This window comes from Sus scrofa, chromosome 7 (genome assembly GCF_054392235.1).
Source record: "Sus scrofa isolate SSC_HxYL_T2T_F1_AM1 chromosome 7, Sscrofa_HxYL_maternal_Yorkshire_Landrace_v2.0, whole genome shotgun sequence".
Lineage (NCBI taxonomy): Eukaryota > Metazoa > Chordata > Mammalia > Artiodactyla > Suidae > Sus > Sus scrofa.
Window position 1 is genome coordinate 82,799,739 of NC_139389.1, and position 20,808 is coordinate 82,820,546.

A 20,808-nucleotide genomic window follows, 5' to 3' on the forward strand; every position below is an offset into this window, starting at 1 on the left:
AGAAATTAAGTAATTTTCCCAAGATCACAGCTAGTAGCTGGCTGTGTTGGATGCCAGTTGCAAAAGTATAACTTCAAAGCCTGAGCTACAAGCTACTACATCCATTTTAGCAAAATAAACTTCATAAAATCTGTAAACAAAAATACTATAATATTGGCACATGAAAATATAACTGACTGTATCCATAATTAGTTCAATGACCATTTCTTTCTAATTAAGGATGACTAACTGATGACTGAAGTCTACCTGCAGGAGAAAATAGAGTGGTTGGCTTAAAATTATGTATTACACAAATTTCTCTAACATGTTTTATTAACATTAAATGAATATTGACATTAAAAGCCTTAATATCAACATTAAAAGTCTGCTGACCAAATGAATGAATGGCAAGAAGATAGTAGCAGGGCCACTATACAAGACAAGAGAATTAGGTTCCTAAGAGTTCTCATAGTATACAATTACAGGTCGACTCTAACACGATAAAATTTTTAACTGATAAATTAATTCAGCACTTGAGTACTGGACTGGGAAAACTGACTTAACGTTTGTACTCCAAAACACAATTTTAGGCAGGTGTTAGTTGACCCTACACTTAATGTATGTCAACCCAGTGAGGTGTCTGCCAGAATCTTGCATAGAGCCTCAAGCTATATTAGAAGCAGTAGTGATGGTACTCAGACCAGACCTAGAGAAACAAATCCAGTACTGGTTGCTACATTGAAATAGGAATGCAGGAATTTACAGAGAACAGATGAACAAGAAGTGCAAGAGTCTGAAAAAAACATATCATAAGAGAAGTTATTAAAGCTCCCAGGAATATCTAACTGAGAAAAAAAAAAAAAAAGAGGAAAAAAGGAGAACATATTTCCTGGCTTAAATACTAGAAGAGCTGTTATGGAAAAAAAAAAGTCATTTTATTTTGTGTGGTTTCAGAAGGGAGATCTAAAATAAATGGATAGAGGAGTTCCTGTTGTGGTGCACTGAAAACAACTAGGAACAATGAGGTTGAGGGTTCGACCCCTGGCCTCACTCAGTGGGTTAAGGATCCAGCGTTGCTGTGAGCTGTGGTGTAGGTCGCAGGCACAGCTCGGATCTGAGGTTGCTTCAGCTGTGGTGTAGGCCGGCAGTCATAGCTCCGATTAGACCCCTAGCCTGGGAACCTCCATATGCTGTAGATGCAAAAAAAAAGCAAATAAAATAAAATAAAATAAAAGGATAGAAAATGGGGGGAGGTGGATTTTTGATCAATATAAGAACTCTAGTAATTTTAGTCATCTAACTGCAGTTCAGGCTGTCTTAGAGGTGCTAGCTTCTGAGTCACTAGAGGAATTCCAAAGACAGCTGAAAGGGCCACTTGTCAGGTGCTATAGGAAAGACTCCTTTTGTAGGCAAAACGTTGGAAGAAACCACGACTAAATCACCTTCAAACTCTGACTATTTTGGTTCTATCCCCTCAACTTTAACTTCCACTGTTTGTCTACTAAACCATGCCCCCAGCCAATGTGGCTACTCCCTGTTACCCATACCCACCTTCCATTTCTTGGCTCTATACGTTTTCTCATCTTCTTTTTCTCTCTTAGAATGACCATCTTACATGGCTGGCAAAATCACGCCCTGCCAAACCTTGAAGATCAAGTACAAAGCATCAACATCCTTGATGCTTTCTCCAATAACTAATTATCCTTTTCATTTCCTTGGCACTATGTTCACCTCTCTTGTATAGCTTTTTTTTTTTTTTTTTGACATTCTGTCTTTTAGTAGACATTTTAAATAGCTATCTTTATTCCCTATAAAGTTGAAAGCTACTTGAAGGCAAGGGACCTCTATTGCTCATTTTAGCATTTCTGTTCAGTTTTAAGTATGACTGATGATGACAGCCTTAATAATACATGCTTATTAAATTGGATTTGCCATAGTTACTGCATGAAATCAATAGTAATATTGGAAGGACAATTTAAATATAATTTCTGATTAAATGCACTTCTGAAGTGGATTATTTGTGCCTCCTTCATTGACCCTATTAATTCTTTTTTTTTTTTGCCTGATTCTTCAAATTACTGTATAATACATAGCCTCTACCATTTTAACCATGTTAAAGTGTACAGTTGCATTTAATAAATTCATGATGTTGAACAATCATCACCACTAGGTAATCCCAGAACTTTTTCATCATTCAAAAAGGAAACCCCAAAAGTTCCTGTTGTGGCTCAGGGAGTTACGAACCCAACTAGTATCCATGAGGATGTGGGTTTGATCCCTGGCCTCACTCAGCAGGTTAAGGATCTGGCATAGCATGAGCTGTGCTGTAGGTCACAGACATCACTCAGATCTGCCTGCCTGTGGCTGTGGTGTAGGCAGGCAGCTGCAGCTCTGATTTGACCCCTAGACTGGGACCTTCCATATCCTGCAGGTGCAGTCCTAAAAAGCAAAGCAAAACAAAACAGAACCCCCAAAAACCAAAAAGGAAACTCCATACCCATTAAGCAGTCATGCCCCATCCTCTCCCCACAAGCCCCTGGCAACCACTAAGCTGCTTTTTGTCTCTACCCTTTTAGATCTTTCAAAACTCTGACACAAAGTCTTATACCAAGTGGTTATTCAGCAAATATTTGCTAAACTAAATTTGAATGAAGAGACACTCCCAGAAAATACACATGATGCAAGAGAAATAAATAGCATGAGAGATCTATTTTTTTAAGTGAAAAATTTTAAAGGATATTTTTTCTTAGCATAACAGTGTATAGAAGAATGTTAGTGATTTTGTCAAGGAAGTACTTTGAAATATAAAGTCCTATGTAAATGCTAAAAATGAGCAAAAAAAAACAAATCAGAAATTAGCTGTGCAAAATATTTTGGAAGAAAGTCTTTTAAATTCTAATTTTGCAGTTAGAATTCCCTAATTTCTCTCAAAATACACATGAATGATTAAGATGACAAAAAAAAAACCCACAAAAAACTTAGGAGTTTTAGGTTTTGTTTTTCGTTTTTGTTTTTGGCATTGCCCCTGGCCAGGGATTGATCTCTTGCCACAGCAGCAACCTGCACCACAGCAGTGACAAGGCCAGATCCTTAACCTGCTGCACCACCAGAGAACTCCAGGAATTGGTTTTAAAGAGATATTACAGAGTTCCCGTTGTGGCTCAGTGGCAAGAAACCCAACTAGTAACCGTGAGGATGTGGGTTTGATCCCTGGCCTTGCTCAGTGGGTTAAGTATCCAGAGTTGCTATGAGCTGTAGTATAAGTCACAGATGTGGCTTGGATCCTACATTGCTGTGGCCATGGTGTAAGCCAGCAGCTGCAGCTCTGATTTGATCCTTAGCTTGGGAACTTCAAAGCAGGGGAAAAAAAGAGAAATTTTAGTTTTTCCATATAGTCTTCACTGCTTATTTTATAATATTCTCATACAAAATAGCTTATTTTGTAATATTCAAAATACTGTTATTTTTAATTTTGCCTTTTTAAAACCATTCAAGAAAGGAAGATTTCTTTTTTATATGTTTGTGTGATTTCTGGGAATTGGAAGATGCACAAGGGTGAGTATCCATGCCAGTTGTCATTTCCAAGCAAGAACCTCATTTAAAATTCTGGCACCAGTTTGTAATCTCATCTATTAATGGTTGCAAAAAAACTGAATTTGACACATGGAAATGTTCCTTTATCTTAATTTTTCTCTTCCTCCATAGGAGCCTCCATACTTTCACAATTTTATATTTTTTTATTCCTGCTGCTGGGGAATTCACTCCTTTATGCCTTACTCAACAAATTGGCTAAATAGATCTTATAACTTAGGAAACTGCATTTTTTGTTCAGTGTTAAGAGCTCTCTGACTGTAGAGGGTTTTCCAAAATATAGTGACACCATGATGTGCAGTTGACAATTTAAGTTAATTAAATTCAGTGACATTAAACTAACCATAAAACTTTCAATGTCTACAAAATGACTCATTTCCAACAAGCCCTATTTAATATCATGAAATTGTAAAGGGTTATGATTTAGTTAACTGTTATTCCAAATAATCTGGAGGCCAAAATTAAAAGCATCTTTTTGATGAAAAAGAAGACTACTTTGCTGTCACATTTATTTTTATTTCTTTCTCTCGCTCTCTCTCTCTCTCTCTCTTTTTTTTTTTTTTGTCTTTTTAGGCCCACACCAGCAGCATATGGAGGGTCCCAGGCTAGGGGTCAAACCAGAGCTGTAGCTACTGGCCTGCACCAAGGCCACAGCAACACATCCGAGCCTCATCTGCGACCTATACCACAGCTCATGGCAACACAGGATCCTTAACCCACTGATTGAGGCCAGGGCTCAAACCTGCATCCTCATGGATACTAGTCAGATTTGTTTCCACTGAGCCACAACAGGAACTCCACAAGACATTTCTTGAGTTATGTTTTATTTCTTCGTATATAATAGGGAAAAAATGGAATGATGGAATTTCTCAAGTTGTTCTAAGTGGAAGTAGAGTAGGTAGTAGATACATAAAAGGAAAAACATGAGCAGGGGAATCTTTCAAAAGTCTGCAGGATTAAGAGTTGATTGGAAGATATGGTAAAAGTCTTAGTGCTAGAAGGAATGTAAATAAGTGCCTTTCTGGGACTTATCTTGACAAGGGTCTTAAACATGTACATATTCTATATTTTAGCAATATCATATCTAGGAATTCAACCTAGGGAAAGAATTTGAAAAGTGAGAAAAATACATGAACAAGAATGTTCAAGCGTCATTTATAATGGAAAAAACCCCCCAAACTAACCTAGAAACAACTTAGACATCCAAAGATAGGGGACTAGTTAACAAATAATAGGGAGTGCCTACTGTGGCTCAGAGGTAAAGAACCTGATTAGTATCCATGAGGATTTAGGTTCAATCCCTGGCCCCACTCAGTGGGTTAAGGATCCAGCATTGTTGTGGCTGTGGTGTAGGTTGGCACCTGTGGCTCCTATTCAACACCTAGTCGGGGAACTTCCATGTGCCAAGGGTGTGGCCCTAAAAAGAAAGAAAAGAAAGAATGAAAACAAATAATAGAGCATGTTTTCTATTAAATTCTAGACGTTATTAAGAATGATTACGTAGCTCTATACTACTATCATGGAGAGAAGTTACAACATAGCACTTAGCGATAAAGGCAATTTAAAGAACAGTATGAGTACATTGTAATTAAATATATATATAAATATACACACAGAAAATAAGTTTTGTAAAGATATACAATGACATTTTAAGAAAGGGTAACTCTAGGTGGTGTATTTACATGGGATTTTTTTTCCTTTGTGCGTTTATCTGTATTTTCTAATTTGGCTACAGTTATCATAGATTGCTTGTGTAATTTAAATGCATGAAACTTAGTTTTTTCTAATCCTAAATTCTTACGTAAATTGCCTATAACCTACTGCATTGTTCCTAGATGACCATGTGAACTGCAAAAATAATGAATATGGATAGATTGATGGATGGATGGAGAAATTATCATGAAAGATAGCTTTATTGCAGCTCTGCTACTTATATAAAACCACCTTATTTAAGAATGTATTGGGGAGCTCTCCTGCTAGGTATATTTGAAAGCAAAATGACTTTATTCAGTGTGAATGATGTTTATTTATTTTCTTTCTTTAAAACAAGTTCCCCTATATCATTTTTTTTTAGATGCCACATATAAGTGATATCATAGGATTTTGTCTTTCTCTGTCTGACTTAACTTCACTCAGAATGTTAATCTCTAGTTCCATCCATGTTGTGACAAATGGCATTATTTTATTCTTTTTATGGCTGAGTAGTATTTCATTGCATATTAGTACCACATCTTCTTTATCCAGTCCTCTGTTGATGGACACTTAGGTTGCTTCCATGTCTTGGCTATTGTAAATAGTGGTGCCCTGAATATTGGGGTGCATGTATCTTTTTTCAGTTAGGGTTTTCTCTGGATAGATGCCCCAGAGTGGGATTGCTGGATTACATGGTAGTTCTATATTTAGTTTTTTTTAAGAAATCTCCATACTGTTCTCCATAGTGGTCACACCAATTTACATTCCCACCAACAGTGTAGAGGGTTCCCTTTTCTCCACACTCTCTCTAGCATTTATTGTTTGTAGACTTTTTTGTATGTTTTATTTGTTTGTTTGTTTGGGCTGCACCAGAGGCATGTGAAGATTCCCAGGACAGGAAGTGAACCTATGCCAAAGCAACAACTCAAGCTAATGCAGTGACAACACTGGATCCTTAACCAACTGCACCATAAGGGAATTTCTGTTTGTAGACTTTTTTGATGATGGCCATTCTGACTGTTGAAAGGTAATACTTTGATACACTTTTGATTTGCATTTCTCTAATAATTACTGATGTTGAGCATCTTTTGGCTTTCTCTATTCTTTGGAGAAATCCCTATTTAGATCTTTTGCCCATTTTTTGATGAGGTTGTATTTTTTTTTTTTTTTTTTTACATAAAGCTGTATGAGTTGTTTGTATATTTTGGAGATCAATCCCTTGTTGGTGGGACTAATCTTTGCAAAGATATTCTCCCATTCTGTTGGTTGTCTTTTCATTATTTTTATGGTTTCCTTTGCTGTGCAAAAGATTTTAAGTTTAATTAAGTCTAGTTTGGTTATTTTTGTTTTTATTTTCATTACTCTAGGAGGTGGATCAAACAAGGTATTGCTGCATTTATGTCAAAGAGTATTCTGCCTATGCTTTCCTCTAGGAATTTTTATAATATTCGGCCTTACATTTAGGTCCTTGATCTATTTCGAGTTTACTTTTCTGTATGGTGTTAGAGAATGTTCTAACCTCATTCTTTTACATGTAGCTGTCCAGTTTTCCCAGCACCATTTATTGAAGAGACTTTCTTTCCTCCATTGTATATTCTTGCCTCCTTTTTCATAGATTAGTTGACCACAGGTGCTTGGATTGACTTGTATTTATGTAAGTTCCATTTTATAAAAGATATGTAGTGAGACCAATTTTTTTCCAGCTAAATGATGTGATCAAGTAATTTTGATGCTTTCCCCTTTATGCTTGGATTGGAAAATTATTAAGCAAAAGTAGTTTTTCTGTGCTTATGTTTATGCTAGAATTCTTCCAAGTATATGTATTAGTCAGATATTGCTACAATAATGCTACATAACAAACTACCCTAAAATTTCGTTGCTACAAGTACCCACATTCAGTGATCATGGATCTGTTAGAGGCTATGGCTCAGCTGATCTTTGCTGGTTTAGCTGAGAAGTTATGCTTTAGAAACCAGGATGGCTAGACTTGAGTCCACACTTAGGATTGGGTTCAGAATCTACTTTGTGTTTGTTTCAGGGTTCAGGATAAAGTAGCATCAGCTATATAGGTCATGTCCTTCTCATGGAAGATCACAAGAGCACAAAAATCAAATAGAATTATACAAATACATTTCATTTATAGCCTCTTCTCACTTCCCTAGCCAATGCAAGTCACATGGCCAAACAGAATCAAAGAGTTAGGGAAGAATATTCTGTCACAAAGAGAAAGGAAAGCAATTGAATCTTGGTTAAATAATACTCCTAATTATCACGTAAGTGAATCAGTGGCTAAGAGGTAAACCATAAGCCATCACACAGAAAACTCTGTACCAGGAGATTTCAGTTTGGGGCTTGAGAGAAACCCCAAGTCAATTCTTGACTGGGCATTTCCACATTTTGTTTTTGCTTTAGTATTTGATCTACCTTTTTACTTTTCATATCTCACTAAATCTATCTCACTTAGTCAGCACTATCCTGCACTAACAGGACCTCTTGTGTATTGACATAGTTTTCCAAAGGCTGAAAAATATCCACTCATTTAATTGGACAACTTCACAGGAAGTCTTCTCTAAGAACAACCAAAATCAGTTGACTATTTCTCCAAATAGAGAAGCTGGTTTACAGTAAAAGTGAAGCTAGTTGAAGAAAGGCGTATTTGCCCTCTGTGACCTCTATCCTCTGATAGATAAAAGGAAAAATGAAAGGTAAACATGGCTATATTTAATTCTCTCCAGGTGAAAACTAAGAGTCAAGAATGTCACTGAAAAATGCAATCATCCTTCCCTAAGAGCTCTCCTTTCTGGCACCACAGCATCTGCCGTGTGAAAACTTCCAACATGCCTCGCTTGATCTTACCCATCCAGCTGCCAGAGTTCTCCAGCTTTTACTCCTTTTTATCTCCAGTGAGGTGTAGGTTATGTTTTGTCATCCACCACACAGAGAGGAAGGGAAATATATTGTCTTTTTTTTGGGGGGGGGGACATATTTTCTTGATAGCTATTTGAATATGCCCATTGATACAGATAAGAGAAGTAGGAAGGAAAAATACAAGCAAGGGACATGGAGATCTAGAATGTCTCATGAGACATTCAGCACAGAGTGACTTTGGGCTGGTTCCGGGAAGCATAAAAGAGTTGTTGAGATTTACAGAAGACAATTTTCACAAATTTGAACTCTTGCCAAGAAGAATTTGTCCTTGAGGTAAGAATACCACCCAATGGCATAATTTAAGCCTACAGAGGAAAGTTAAGGGAAGTGAATGGAGCCCTGCTAGTTTTGCTGAAACCAGACCTTTTGGAGGCTTCTTCCTCTTTCTTGTTTTCTATTCATGAGGACCCCACGGGGTGATGATGCTCTGAGTCATTCCAAAGAAAGCAAATAGTCAAGGATTTAAGTGGGGGGAGGGGGGCCATCAGAAGGCTTGCCTCACCTCCACTCCTCACCCACTCAAACTGAAGACACTAGTTCCTGTCCCAATCATGGAACTTCCCATCTTCAGTTTCAAATATAGAGTTTTCAGAATGTGAAAAGAAAAAAACACTATACTTTCAGTCATCTTTGCCTAATGCATCATCTGTCAAATTAAGACCAGAATTTACCCAAATAAAGTAGATTTATTTTTCAAGAAAAAGAGGCATTTTTGGCAAAATGCTATGAATTTGAAGACAGAACATAGATCATTTGTTAGAGATTGTTTAAAAACGTATATGTAGCAAACTGAACATTCTGTGTGATATCTATAAGGCAGGGACTTTATGTATTTAGCAGTTACGATATTAGGCTGGAGGGTTGGTCAGGTTTAAAATTTTTGAAGATTTAATACTAGACAGGAAGTAAGAGAGTAAACTGTTTTGTTTTTGTTTTTTTTAGAACCACACCCACGGCATATGGAGGTTCCCAGGCCGGGGGTCTAATTGGAGCTGTAGCCTCTGGCCTACGCCACAGCCACAGCAATGTGGGATCTGAGCCATGTCTGCAAAGTACACCACAGCTCATGGCAACGCCAGGTCCTTAACCCACTGAGCGAGGCCAGGGATCGAACCCGAAACCTCATGGTTCCTAGTCAGATTCGTTAACCACTGAGCCATGATGGGAACTCCAGAGAGTAAACTGTTTAATACATGAAATGACAATGAATAGAGAGATGTAAAAAGTAATGATTAACAAAGAGTTTGGGGATTAAGATGAAGTAACTACATTACACTAGTATGCTGCTAAAATTATCAAAAAAATAACTAGATGTTAATTAGGTTTCATTATTGAAGCCTAAACATTTTAAAATATACTTCTAAAATCACCACCCTAATAAGACAAATATTTTTTTATCCAGGGGGGTACATCATCTTGTTTGCTCTCTCAGCAATATTCAACAATGCTGACCATACCTTCCTTCTTGAAATACTATTTTCTTTGTTCCAGCATTACTCAACATCTCTCCAGCCTGGTAGTCACCTTTGATAGCTCCTCCTCCTCCTCCATAATTCCTCGGCACTGAAAATGAGCTTTTCCTCTAGTCATTCTATACTTACTCTATACAAGAGCACCAAATGCCATCTAAATGCTAATGACTGCCAAATATGTGATTTCCAACCAGATCTGTTTCCTGAGTTCCAAAACTGTATATTCAACTGTTTATCTGACTCTTTCACTTAGTCCTCTGACAAGATTTCAACTTTATTTCCAAATGGATTTTTAAGCTTTCCTTCCTAAATTTCTAACTACACCAAATATGTCAATGACATCACCATTTATCTAGCGGTTTAAGAAAGTAGTGTCAAGGTTGTAGTTAATGTTTCCATTCTTTTTCCAAACCCACTAGTAGATTTTTTTTTTTTTAACCTCCAGATAATAGCTCTACCTGTCCTCTTCACCTCCCTCGTTTTAAGTCTCATCTAAACCACTTCCACCTCTCACATGGACTTCTGCAATAGTCTCCAACATGGTTTTCCTTCTCCCACTCTTATTTATTTTAACCCATTTCCCACATAGCACAAAAAGTTCTTAAAATGTAAACAGTTTCCTCCCATTCCTCTGTTTAAGAAGCTTCAATGACTTCGCATAAAAATAAAACAATAAATCCTAAAGGCATCATATGATCTGGTTCCATTCTCATTTCATTGTGCTCCTGGTCCTTCCCCCACTTCTGCAATGGCATCAAACCTTTTCACTTCTCTGAGTTTCTGCTCCTCTGTTCTTGGCCTTTCTGTCTGGAATGCTGTCCCTAAGACTTCCCTTGTCTATCTCTGATTCTTCCTTCACTTCCTTACAGAGGTTTCCCTGATGAACACCCTCTTCCCCAAACCAGCTTAGGGCCCCTATTATACATAATACCCTTACCTCATAGCATGAGTCATAGTTTATACTGTGTATCTACTTATTGTACAGCTTTATTCTGCATCAGACTGTGAAGTCCCTATGTCAGGATTCCTATTTGTCTTTTTCACTGCTGTATCCCCAGTGTCTACCACAGGGCCTAGTCCACGGTAAATTTTTATTTAAAAAAAAAAAATGCATTGAAATTAGTTGATTTATGATGGTGTGTGAATTTCTGCTTTACAGATTGATTTTTTTTTTTCTTTTTATGGCTACATCTGCGGCATATGGAAGTTCCCAAACTAGGGGTCAAATCAGAGCTGCAGCTGCTGGCCTATGCCACAACCACAGCAATACCCTTTCACTTAATAATGGCATCATTAACCTACTAGTGCGGCCAGGGATTGAACCTGCATCCTCATGGATACTAGTCGGGTTCTTAACCCACTGAGCCACAGTGGGAACCCCCAGTGTAATATTTTAATATTGGATGTCTGATTAGTTGCAATAATACATTTATACAATTTCATGTACAGAACTTTTTACAAAATTAAGCTGGTTTCATAACCAGTTTGTTATCCCAGTTATTGTTTATAAAAGATACATAATATTTCATCAAATAAATAAGACAAAATGCGCTTAATTATTCCCTGTTATCTGATAAGTGTTACCTATTTTGGCTATTTTAATTAGGCTATTATAATAGAGCTGTTTCCTTGAGAAACTCACAGAGGCGGGAAACACAGGGTTACAATTTCTGATTATTTTCCCTCATAGGATCACCTGTTGTTCTTTGAAAGTTTATAACACCTGCCAGTACCTCCCAAATGACTGACCTTGAATAATTCAGTCAAACTTTTTAAATACTTATCAAAGAAAACATGCTTAATCTGTGTGAACTTCACTCCTACAACAGTCTCCCCATGTGGATCATCTACCCATTTTATGAGTCGTAACAGTATTGACACTTGTAAAGTCTAATTTCTTGTAAGTCCTGAAGTCCTAGGAACATTTCCCATTATATTTTATGTGTGGTAAAATTGTAATGATACAAGGATGTCTGTTGGGAAGATATCTCATTGTGAATATGACATCGTAAATATGATCTAGAGCAAAGGTTTTTAATTGATTCAGCTATCAAGAGTAATAAAATGACTTGTTCTTTTAACTTGTAACTTGCACTCAGAAACTTTGCCTTTACTCAAGGATGCATTACAAAAACTTGAATTAAGAACACTAAATACCATTCAATAAGATTTATTCTTAAAGCAAAGATACTAGAATCTGAAAGATGTTTTTAAAATACCCCTTTTAAAGAAAAAAAAAAGAATATATTCACTTTCAAGTGGGAATTGACATAGGTCAGCAAATGGGTGAGGAGGTATTCCTTTCAGAACTCACAGAATTTTTTTTTTTTTTTTTTGGTCTTTTTAGGGCCACACCTGCTGCATATGGAAATTCCCCAGGCTAGGGATTGAATAGGAGCTGCAGTTGCCAGCCTATACCACGGCAACTCCAGATCTGAACTGTATATGTTGCCTATGCCACAGCTTGCCGCAATGCTGGATCCTTAATCCACTGAGTAAGGCCAGGGATTGAACCTGCATCCTCACGGATACTATGTTGGGATTTAACCCACTGAGCCACAGCGGGAACTCCCCTCACAGCATGGTTTTTAAAGCCAGGGGTCAAGGCCCTAGCAGACAGAATTATGATTCTATTGCAGAAAAAAACCCTGCTTTGGGCTAATTCTGGATGGTCAGTGCTGTGATGGGGTGGATTTGAATTTGATCTGGTCCAGTTAGCTCTGGGACAATGACAGTTCCACTCAATGCATTTGAGCTCTTTGGGGATGGACCTGATGTGTCCCTGGGTTCCTGTTTCAAATAGGCTCAAGTCCACCCCAGGGCTCGACTCACTTTTTCCAGAAATATTTACTTCACTAATGGAGTTCTTTCTTCCCATTCTCCCTTCCTTCCTTTCAATTAATAAATAAGGGTTTCTTTTTGCCAGGGCCCACTGTTCTGGACATTCTAAAGAAGGTTCTGGCAAATCTTAAGCCTCAAGCAGGATGGATTAGACTTGTGCAAACACACTTGCACAGTGTAAACAGATACAAGTAAGAGCCAAAGGTAAGATCCGGGTAAATGAGTGAGCGATGCCTCTGACTGACACAATCGGTAAAGATTTCCACAGAGCAGGCATTTCAGACAGCTCTGAGAAAGACCGGTTAGGATTTCAATAGGCAAAGATGAGGCCTGCAGACTGGGGTCAGAAAAGGCGTCCAGGGCAAAGGAAATAGAGTTCACCATTAAAGTGCTTTTTATTTTCTCCTTGTCTTTCTTAACTTGCTGCCCTGGGGCAGTGCTTCTTAAACTTTAATGTCCAAGTGAATTACCTGAGAGTCTGGTGAAAATGCAGATTTGGATTCACTAGCTCTGGGTAAACAGAAATCTGCATTTCTAACTGCTGAAGCTGCTGGTCTGAAAAGTGCACTTTGACTAGCAAAGTCCTAAGCCACAAGTTTCCAAGACGAGAACAACAGCAGTGGGGAATTAAAGGGCCACCTACATCTGGGCAGGTCCATTTGGTCTGAAGAGCTTCTGAAGACACAGCAGTAGGAGTTTCTTTTCACTGGTAGTCTCAGGAATGGCTCAGGGGCCATAACAAACAGAAGAGAAAGCGCTCGCCGCTGCAACAGAATGACCTGTCCTCACATTGTGAATGGATTGCATCATTCTATCCTCTAAACCAGCAGCACAGAGACTCTGGGAGAGAGAGCAGCTCTGTGTGTCCAGGCAGAATAAGGCATTCTTTGTTAGTTCAAAGCCTAGCAGCTTTTCTGGATCTTGGTGGAGAACGTCATTTTAAAACAAAAGAAAGTCTTTCAAAAATATTTCTGAGATAAAGGAAGGAGGAATTAGGACAGTTTGGTCTTAAGTCTTAATAAGTACAAATGTTGAAACCTCTAAACCATCAATCACCAATCCCCATCCCCCTCAAACACTTAAAAATTTTTCTTTGGGAGTTGCCGTCGTGGCGCAGTGGTGAACGAATCCGACTAGGAACCATGAGGTTGCGGGTTCGGTCCCTGCCCTTGCTCAGTGGGTTAACGATCTGGCGTTGCCGTGAGCTGTGGTATAGGTTGCAGACGCGGCTCGGATCCCGCGTTGCTGTGGCTCTGGCGTAGGCTGGTGGCTGTGGCTCCGATTGGACCCCTAGCCTGGGAACCTCCATATGCCGCAGGGGCGGCCCAAGAAATAGCAAAAAAAAAAAAAAAAAAAAAAAAAAAAAAAATTTCTTTGGAAATAGGTGAGACACTAGAACATCTGAATAGGAAAAGTAGAAATTTTGTAAAAAGCACTTTCTATATAGGTAAAATTGTTTGAAAATAGGAATGCTATATTGCACTGCATCTGTGAAGGTAAAATATGATTACTATAGCAGAGGCAGAGCTTCTTATAAACAGCTCAGATCGAAAATCCAAAATACAGTATTGATTTCCCCCTTTCATTTTTCTGGGAGCTACCAAGATGGGTGGTCATGGGTGATTTAGCACTTGCCATGGACCAGGTTCTGTGGTAGGTATATTCCATGTGTGTTCCCTTTTAATCCTTCAGTTAAAATCATAAGTATACAGTAATATGCATTATGTTGGAGATAAGGTATTTAAGTTTTGCCTAATGTTATAAACAAGAAGGAGCCAGAGGTACAGCCAAAAATAAATTAAATAAATAAATACAAGGAGTTGAAGCAGAAGTTCACATCTAAGCTGTCTAAAATAAAATTCATGTCCCTTCTACAACAGCATAGACATATTAAACAATAGTTTAATAACAGACAACTAAGTCCAGGATGTAATCAAGTCTTTGCAAGACTAAAACTTCTTTGGTTTCATTCTTTTCAAAGAACCGTTTCTTGTTTTCGTCTATGTCTTATCTATATGTTGGTATATTAAAGCTGAAGCAGCTTAGGGAATAAAGTAATATCGTTAGAAAAACAGAAAGAAGCTTTGAGAAAAATGGAAGACCAATAAAGATGAAAGAGAAGAATGAGAACAGCAATTTTCTATGACTCTCAGTAATGTTCTCTTATAATGGACTCCGCCCCACCATAAATTTCATGTCCATAATTAATGTTTACCCTAGGTCATAAAGGCAGAGGAGAAAAAGAAACTAGAAGCTTAGTAAGTCAGGAACAGGATGTTGTCCCATGGCAACTCGGTCAAAAAAGAAGATGGACTCAGTCATAAACCAGCTAGAATCCTTAAAAAGTAAAACGACAGACCAAGACTAATTGTATAGGAAACAGAATAGGGTCCCAAGCATAAGCTCCATAAACCCATTGAATTCAGCCAGTCTCCCAGACCCCACTGCATCCACATCATGAAAAACGGGAGGCTTCATTCTCAGTCTACAAATGATAGTACCTACATGCATGAGCCACAGACCTACCTCAGCCTGGGGATGGTTGAAGCTATTGCCAAGGGAACCACTGTGGAAAGGAAAAAGAAACACAAAACTTCAAAAGAACCCATAGTTTTCAAAGAGGATGGAAAGAAATTATAAACTATAGAATGATAGGGAATGGAACTAAAAGTTCCTCTTCCTTAATATAGTGTTTCTATCCCTCACAGCCAGAATTGTTTCTCTTGTCACTTTTCATACTCCAGAATGCTATTATAGAAATATTTCTTTGAGACCTCAAAACACTCTTAAAATTGCATATATCTTGAAAAGTTGATAGTTTTTTTCCACAGATGAGTGAATTAATCGTTACTTTATTCAGTTCTAACTTGCAGTGTGCTGAAGGAACGCTGATTGTCAAGACTAGAAAGCAACAGCCAAGCTGGGTGAGGTAGGGGTATTAAATCCTCCTTCTACAGCCCTGGACAACCTAGGACACCTAAATCTCTTGGTGTTTTAGGTTGAGGTTGATAATGGGTATTACGGGTTTCAGGAGAACTCTAGGTGCACTCAATTTTTTTCTTGTACCCCCTCCATGCTCAGAAGGAGGGTTTTACCATGTGATGTGGTATTGTTATTGCCATGAGTTGACTTGTGCCGTAAGATTTCTCTAATTTCATGGTTTCCTTTTCTATTCCAGAATAGTCATTTAAAAGTCTGTAATTTGGCATCTAGATGAACTATATAAGGTATTTTTCACTTCTACAGTTTGATTAGACTTTAAGGAAAACATCAACTATGCTTATTCTCATGCTTGTAGGCTATTTATGTAACTATATGCAAGAGACTGGCAACAATAATTTTTGGGGAGAGAAACATTTTTTCTCTTTACTGAGCTTTTCTTGCATTGAGCTTCTTTTTAATAACATGTACTATTTACTACTAATAATAAAAATAATTAAAAAACAAATACAAATTAGTTTAAGATTTAAGTAGACAAAACATTTTACTTGTAAAAGCAGAGCCCCTCCCTTTATAAATGTTTGCTTCCTCTTCCTCTTGCTCTTCTGTACAAACTTATCATTGTTGCGATTTTTAAAAAGTCTAAGGAACTATAGGAGGTGGAACAGAGATACAGAAGATTTTGATGATGGAAATTGCTATTTATTCTACAGATATTTATAATTACCTGTTATGCGATAGGTCCTGGGCTAGGCACTTCTTCCTTTCTCTAACTTCTAGAGGGTTTCCTTGTGTAAACACTCTGCATTTTTTTCCCCCTTCCTTTGAGAGTTCTGCATGGTTAAAATATTTCCCATAGATAAGTGGTGGTCTGTTCTTCAGAAATCCAGCAACCAGTGAGCTCACCTGCCATACGCCCTGGACGTGCCCTGCTCCCTCCCTGCAAAAATTGAGCTCACCTGCAGGGAACTGAGGGACGTCCCAGGTGTCAGGTTGAGGCAGAGACTACACTGATTACCTGCAGGTGAGAGAGGGTAGTTGTGCGGGGTGTAGAGGTTATTTTGAGCTAGATAAAAGATAAATACTGAGAACATAAAAAGGAAGATTAAAAGAAAGGGACATGGTGGAAGGGTGGTAGCAATAGAAACTAGTACAGAAGCATTTTTTTTTTTCCTTTCACTTTTACTGATATAATTGACATACAGCACTGTATAAGTAAGTTCAAGGTGTACAGCATAGCTTATTTGACTTACATACATCATGAAATAATTATCACAATAAATTTAGTGAACATCCATCATTTCATACAGATACAAAATCCCTTGTGATAAGAACTCGTAGGATTTTCTCTCTTAACAATTTTCATATGTACTATATAGTAGTGTTAATTATATTTATCATGTTTTACATTACATACCTAGCACTTATTTATCTTATAACTGGAAGTCTGTACCTTTTGACTGCTTTCAGCCAAAACGGCTGGCCTTTGGTAACCACAAATCCGATCTCTTTTTCTGTGAGTTTGTTTGTTTTTGAGGTCCAATGGATCTACAACACTATGTTAGTTCCTGTTATACAACATGGTGATTCAATATTTCTATACATTTCAAAGTGATCACCATGATAAGTCTGGTTACCATCTGTCACCATACTAAGATATTACATAGTTACTAACTATATTCCCCACACTGTACATTTCATACCTGTGACTCATTTATCTTGCAACTTGAAGTCTGTACCTCTTAATCTCCCTCTCCTATTTCTTTCTGTACAGGAACATCTCAATTCACAAAACTGTTGAATTACCCAAATTCCGAAGATTTGTAAACAGAATCCCGAACATGAGAGAGCTTGCTAAATCAAAGACACTTGGCTACTTCAGACAGGATTTATAAAAATGTAGAACTTCCTTGTTTAAATTCAGATTTCATATAATGATGTGTAGATAAGAACAATGCCTTATATTTGCTTAAATTCTCAGTTTTCAAAGCCCTTACACATACATTACTTCTCTGAATGCTCACAAAAATGCTGCGAGAATTGTTTTCCATTTCACAGATGAAGAAAGTACAGTTTAGGAGGGGAGCGACTTGCCCATAGAAACCTGGTAGAAAATAACTGAGGCTTAGACCCAAAAGCCCTACCTGTTGGCACTAAGCTAGCCCTTCCATGAGCCTCTCCAGAAATAAGCAGAGCGCATGAGAATTTATTAGGAAAAGCCCTCTGATTTTCAAAAAGCACAACAGTGAATATGCCCTAAATTTCCCCATTTCTCCCACTCTTTTTCCCTCCAAACCATCTTTCTGGCTCTGCAGTGGAACTCATTTTCCTAGAGTTCAGTTATTACTCCAGCATCTCTGCTAGCTTCACACAGCCTACAAAATGAACTTCAGGCTCCACAAATTGGCAACCAAGGCCTCCGCCTTGGCTCCCATCCACTACTCCAACCCTCTTTCCCATTTCAGTACAGCTATTTCCTGCCCCTTACTCTCTAATCAAGCAGACCAGTACCACCATCTAACATCCCAGCAAGGGCTAGGTTAGGATGAGGTGAGCCCCAACAGGACATCAAAGAACTCAATAATCAAGGTAAATGTTTCCACACAACATTTTAAAAAGTTCATGCAAAAATGCCAAAAAAAAAAAAAAAAAAAATCCAAATTTAAAATGAAGACAGGGTCTTATTACTAGTTTTCCCTTTTTTCCAAACTCCACAATGCCTCAGTAGAGTACTGTTACAGATCCCACCTGGTTATTTTTATTAATGGTTTCCCAAGGGTTACTTCTCACACCCTTTCTGCATCAGTAACTTACTTCTCTTCTTGAATGCTTCAGCATTTATCTGCAGCCCTCTTTTGCCTGGAAAACCTACTTCCCTTAGTAACTGGTCATACTTTGATCGCAATCTGAATCATCTTGGATACTCTCCAATGTCTTCCCAAACCACAGTGGGCACTCAGCTCCTCTTTGTTAAAAGAATGCACAAGTCACAATTCTCAAATTGGCTGGCTGTGAGTTGAGCAGAGAAGGGGAACTCAGATATGTTTTCTTTGGCTCAGAGTGTTTTTAAAAAACTGAATTTGTTGTCAAGATTTTAAAATGAGTATAATTTACATGAAAAAAATCGAAATTTCTGTCAATTCTTGAAAAAATCAGAAAATCTAGACAAAGCAGGCCAGATTCTTCCAGGAAAGGGAGTTTGGAGCCCAGGGGCTCTGCCTTCATAGTTCTCTGCAGTTTGCCACCTCCTACCCGTTTCACTCACATTGCCGGCCAGGCCCTATTAGCGCTTTGAGTTTGCAACCCTAGGCGTGAAGAAAAGCGTGCACAGGATAAAAGCCATCTGTTTGTCCCTCTGGGAGAATAAATGTTTCCTCGTAGTCTTTTCCAGGCTTGCAGAGAGGTTCACGGTAGCAGCTCACCTTTCTAACCCGCAAACTTCCGACAACCCGTGAAACTTGCAAGGCCCTCCGCACTCTGTTCCTCCCCCCGCCCTTGGCTCCAGGGTCTTCTTCCTGGGACCCGCCCTCCCCTCCCCCACCCGAGCCGCTCCGGAGCCTGGGGCGGGTAAGCGGCCCCCAGCTAAGCGATCTGCCCCGGGCCGGGGCGCTGGGGCTCGCCCACGGCGGCACTGGGCATGCTCAGAGGCGGCCGCGGGGGCAGCTTTGCCTCGCAGGCGCTCGCAGGCGCTCGCACTCGGCGGCGGGCGGGCGCGCGGCTGCAGCTGGAGCTCCAGCGCCGGTAGTTGGAGTTGCCGGGAGTTTCCCCCCCTCCCGCGCCCAATCCCTCCCTCCTCGCGCGCGGCGGCGGGAGCCGGCGCGGGAGGCGCGAGCGGCGGCCAGCCAGCACCCGGGCCGGCCGATCCTTGTCCAGAGCCCGGAGCCCCGCGCGGGGCAGCTCCTGGGGAGGAGCCTCGCCGTCTGGGACGCGTGCCACGCACTGGTACTCCCGCGGCACAAACTGGGCTGCACGGTAGGGCTGGGGCATGGGGAGTCAGGCGGGTGAGGCAGAGCCCAGGCCGGGGGCCGGGGCGGGGGGGGGATGCGACTGCAGCAGCCACGACGATTGGGGCGTCTGGCGCTCTGATGCTGGTGACCGGATCAGGGACCCCGCTACTGGGCGGGGAGAGTAAGCAGGCGCCCAGAGAGATACTTTCAGGATTGCGGGCTGCAGGATAGGGGCTGCGCGTCCCGGCGCGGCTGCTTTCGTGCGCGCGATGAGAGACTGGGGTCCCTCGTTCTCTCTAAGCCTGGGACCCAGTGTGCGGGCCGGGCTGGGCGAGCCGCAGAGCGGAGCAGTTTCCTCCGAGAAAGTTGGGGATGGAGCCCTTCTTTCCTCACTGTCCCCGAGATAGGGTGGGTCGCCAAGGTACCACCCCGTGGCTCCCAGTGTGGAGGAGCTGAGTGGGTCACTGCGCCCCTGAGCTGAGTTCCTCCACCCCCGGCTAAAATACACAAATTACCCAGATCTTCGCTTCTCTGGCGTCTTCTAGGAAAATTATTCCTGCCAAAACTGAGGTATGTTCTCTGGGCGGGCATGGCTCCCTGCCTCCGGGACGCTTAGCTGGGAGACGCCCCCTCCCCAACCTCAGCCGTGGTCAAGGGCGCCGGGTTCCCAGTAAGCGCTTATGGTGCGCGGCGGAATGGAGCCTGACACACATGGCGGGGAACGTGGGGTAGGTGGATGGCCCGATTTTTCCTTCAGCCTTTTCTCAGTTTTTCAACACCCCAGCAATCCCACCCGGTTTATCTTCGCGGAAGACTGGACCTGGAGGGAAGGGCCAGGCAGGGAGTTTGGGTTAACATAGTGCCTCAGGAGAGGATGCCCGAGTTCTGTCTGGCTTGGGCTTCAGCCCCAGGACTTCATAACAAACCCTCTCCCCTTTCTGTTATTCTTCTCAGGGACGGGGTGGAGGGGAAGACATAGGGGTGGTGGGTGCCCAAGAATGTACATTTCATCCTACCATCTCCTAAGATTGTGTTCTGGGCGATCCCGGGACCCCGGAGCTGACATTGTGTAGGTTACCGGTGTGGAGGATGCTGACAGTTTCTCCTAGCTCTACTTTTTTCACTTCTTGTTTTGAGTTTTGGGGTTTTGCCTACACACGAGTCAGAGCTGCTCTGTCATAACCTGGGGGGTGGAGGAGCTTCAGCCTGGCAGTGAGCCGCTGTTCGCCTCCGAGGCTGCTAGTGGGAATTTGTCCAGAAATGATTATGGAGGCTAGAAATATGCCTCTCTCTCTCTCCTTTTTTTTTTTCCACTTTTGGCTGAACACCTTGGCTGTTGGGTTTGTGTGTTAAGTTCTTAAAGGAGAACCCACACAGTGCTCAAGCCATGTTTTAGGGGCTCGTCATGTCTGCTACAT

At 40.4% G+C, this 20,808-nt stretch overlaps 2 protein-coding genes across 8 annotated transcripts in view; one reads left to right on the forward strand and one right to left on the reverse strand.

The window, feature by feature from the left end:
• Nucleotides 1-16,381, reverse strand: part of LOC110261585 (uncharacterized) — a 484,734-nt gene extending 468,353 nt beyond the window's left edge. Inside the window, exons 1-2 of the mRNA XM_084966983.1 lie at nt 16,171-16,381; nt 15,030-15,069 (exon numbers count right to left, since the gene is read on the reverse strand). The gene's annotated coding sequence lies outside the window, so the exon portion shown is untranslated. The remainder of the gene's footprint in view (nt 1-15,029; nt 15,070-16,170) is intronic.
• Nucleotides 16,382-19,253: 2,872 nt separating this feature from the next.
• Nucleotides 19,254-20,808, forward strand: part of STXBP6 (syntaxin binding protein 6) — a 256,417-nt gene continuing 254,862 nt past the window's right edge. For 3 of the 7 annotated variants that reach the window (XM_084966582.1, XM_005666218.4, XM_005666215.3), the window contains exon 1: nt 19,254-19,415. The gene's annotated coding sequence lies outside the window, so the exon portion shown is untranslated. Of the gene's footprint in view, nt 19,416-19,585; nt 20,119-20,808 lie in introns of those variants that run through there. The other 4 variants (XM_084966584.1, XM_084966583.1, XM_005666216.4 and 1 more) reach the window with 2 other exon arrangements.